Genomic DNA, 3,601 nt, shown 5'->3' on the forward strand with positions numbered 1-3,601 from the left:
CTTTCTTAAACAGAACTTCTACGCCAATGACTATTTTTTAAAAAAACTGTTATTTTCATTATCTACATACAGTTTAACAAAAATAATGTCCCTCCTTCTGTTTCGAAATTCCTGTGCGTTTCCAAGTTATTTTGACTTTTAGTGTTTGATGTGGTACTAAATTAATTTATTTATAATCAATTATCGGCTAAATATTTAATTCTTTCAACGAAATCTATCTAAATATGGTTTGTTAAGGATTCTAAACAGCCGAAATATCTTATTCTTTATCTCTTTCCAATGTAATCAAAATAAATATTTGTTATATCAAGCCATACTCAAATACAAGACTTTTATAAGTTGAAATCTGTTTAGTACACCAATTTTAACAATCCTTATTTATTATGTGCTTCGTAAATAATAATGTACTGCAACTAAATTACAAAAAAAACATTGAATGAACATTGATGTTAATGTTTATAGAGAATTTGTTTTGAATTTATAACAATATTTAATTAACAACTTCTTAAAACTTTTTGGCAACTGCACAATAATATATTGTATGTATGTAATGTAACAGATTTCAACTTACAAAAGTCTTGGATTTGAGTATAGCTTGATATAACAAATATTTATTTTGACTACATTGGAAAGAGATAAAGAATAAGAGAATTCGGCTTTATAGAATCCTGACAAACCATATTTATGTAGGTTTCGTTGAAACAATTAAATATTTAACCGATAATTGATAATAAATTATGTACTTAATTTAGTACCACAACAAACACTAAAAATCAAAATAACTCGGAAACGCAAAGGAATTTCGAGACAGAAGAATGGACATTATTTTTGTTAAACTGTATGTAGATAATGAAAATAACAGTTTTTTAAAAAATAGTCATTGGCGTAGAAGTTCTGTTTAAGAAAGGGGTTGAGCCCCCTCTCCACTCGGCCACTGTGCAAGTTTTTGAACATTCTTATCGGTTGTTTTATGCCCCTTAATTAATAGGCATTATCTCCCAAACATGAAAAAAATCTAAGCATTCGTTTGTAAGTTATAATGAAAATTCGAGAAAACAAAATTATATTCAACACCCGTATCTCGGAAACGAAGCCTTCTATACGACATATGTTTATAGAAACTTTTCTTTTTAAAAACATGTGTTCTATCTCCTGCGAGGGGCGATCCGCTGATGTAATCTTCGTACGTTTGCCCTGGAATCTTTATGTAATCGTTTCTGAAATCTTTGCAATCTCAGTGTAATTATGACGTCTTAACAATTATCTTTTTGAAATTTTGTAATCATCTAAGAATCTCTTTGAAATTGAAATCTATGAAATTTTATCTGTAATCTACGTAATCTTATCTGTAATCTATATAATCTATCTGGAATCTACGTAATCTTATCTGTAATCTATGTAATCTTATCTGTAATCTATGTAATCTTATCTGTAATCCTTGTTGTAATCTATGTAATCAGCTAATGAATTTCGTCGATGTAGTCGTTATACAACGCCCCCCCCCCCTACCTCAATTTCCAAAGGATGCCACAGAAACCTAGACAGAAACCTATNTCTGCTTATTTTGGTTCATACCATTACCTCCTTAAATATTTTACACTCTTTTTTTAACACCCTGTATAGTTAATTAAATTAAATAATCAATACGTCAGTAAGAACATTCACAAGGTCCTATGAAGTACATATACATATACATTTGAGTTATATAAATGAAAAATATTGAGGGAAATACGTAGTGATAGCCAATTTGATTTCAATTTCTAAGTAATAAAAATATGTAATTTGAAGTAAACATGTAGAAAGTTGAAAATTATAAGGGGTGCTTGTCTAATTGAAGCAAATTACATAATATATGTAATTCAAAGCAGGACCCTTTCATAAACACTACCGCCTCCTAATTTTTTTACCGAGGTTTTTACCACTTGTTTTGAACAAAAAAAATATGAAGTACTTAGGAATTATTGAGGAGGAAACCGCAGGAGTAATTTGGTGTACAAGCTTGAGTAATTATGAGTAATAACGAGTAATACTGAGTAATAATTGAGTAATTCTGAGTAATACCCGAGTAATTCGGAGTAATAGTTGAGTAATTCGGAGTAATAGTCGAGTATTACGTGAATCATATACGCAACATAACAGCTGCGCGCAGCCATTAGCGATATGTAACTTTACCGTCACATGTAGGTACAAGTGTTGCGCTGATTTATGTATAATTATTGTTCTTGTGATTAGTGTTTGTGATTTACAACTAAGGTAAGTTATAATTAAAATGGATGATATATTGGTATGCTAAAATAGGAATATATCGATATAATTTAAAACTAGAAATTTTAAAATCTGTTACGTTATACAAGGTGTTGAAAAAAATAGTAAAAACAACATATTGACAATATATAGTGCTGATCAAAATAAGAAAAAAAGTTCCTAGAACATGTATCCGAAAATGCTTCATTTCTGAGATACAGAGTACCTATTGGAATTTAAAAAAAAAATTATGTAATTTCATTTAATTCTAAATGACTGTTTAAAAATGTTTTAAATTTGGTACACTGTGTATAGTACCTACGTATCCTCTATAATTCGGAGGCCACTATGACAAGTTACATAAACCAGTGGCGGAGATACGGGAGTACTGGCACATAAATTTTAATTGAAAATCTAACCCACTGAATATTTTGCAAATCAAATAATATTTTTGAATTATATATTTCAATAAGAAAATAATACTGTTCTTGTTATTTTTGTCTATAATGTATCGTTTCAAATTATTCAAGATTATGTAGAACATTTGGACGTTTTTTTATGGTAAAATTAATTGATGTTTCACCTTCTAGTTATACTTAACTACAGGTAGTTTCAATATTTATGTTATTAAATATTTGATTTAATTATTTAAAAAACTTAAAAAACTAGTGAGTTAAGCACTATTTAATGTGTTTTAACATTAACTTAAACAATTACTTTCTACATACAGGGTGAGTCAGTTTTTTGTAGACAAACTTTAACAGGAGATAGAACACATGCTTTTAAAAAAGACAAGTTCCTATAAACATATGTCGTAGAAGGCTTCGTTTCCGAGATACAGGATGTTGAATATAATTTTTTTCTCTCGAATTTTCATTATAACATAAACGAATGCTTAGATTTTTTTCATGTTTGGGGTATAATGCCTTAATTAAGGGGCATAAAATAAGCGATAAGAATGTTCAAAAACTCGCACAGTGGCGGAGTGGAGGGGGTGCTCAACCCCTTTCTTAAACAGAACTTCTACGCCAATGACTATTTTAAAAAAAATGTTATTTTCATTATCTACATACAGTTTAACAAAAATAATGTCCCTTCTTCTGTTTCGAAATTCCTGTGCGTTTCCGAGTTATTTTGATTTTTAGTGTTTGATGTGGTACTAAATTAATTTGTTTATTATCAATTATCGGCTAAATATTTAATTGTATTAACGAAACCTACCTAAATATGGTTTATTAAGGATTCTAAAAAGCCGAAATCTCATATTCTTTATCTCTTTCCAATGTAGTTAAAATAAATATTTGTTATATCAAGCCATACTCAAATACAAGACTTTTATAAATTGAAATCTGTTTAG

General features: G+C 28.9%; 2 protein-coding genes across 2 annotated transcripts in view; one reads left to right on the plus strand and one right to left on the minus strand.

The window, feature by feature from the left end:
* LOC108908088 (P3 protein) overlaps nucleotides 1-3,601 on the minus strand; it is a 42,167-nt gene that overhangs the window by 33,059 nt on the left and 5,507 nt on the right. The gene's annotated exons all lie outside the window — the stretch shown is intronic.
* Nucleotides 1-3,601, plus strand: part of LOC111692159 — an 11,250-nt gene that overhangs the window by 6,257 nt on the left and 1,392 nt on the right. The gene's annotated exons all lie outside the window — the stretch shown is intronic.

This window comes from Anoplophora glabripennis, unplaced genomic scaffold, assembly GCF_000390285.2.
Source record: "Anoplophora glabripennis isolate ALB-LARVAE unplaced genomic scaffold, Agla_2.0 scaffold229, whole genome shotgun sequence".
Taxonomy (NCBI): domain Eukaryota; kingdom Metazoa; phylum Arthropoda; class Insecta; order Coleoptera; family Cerambycidae; genus Anoplophora; species Anoplophora glabripennis.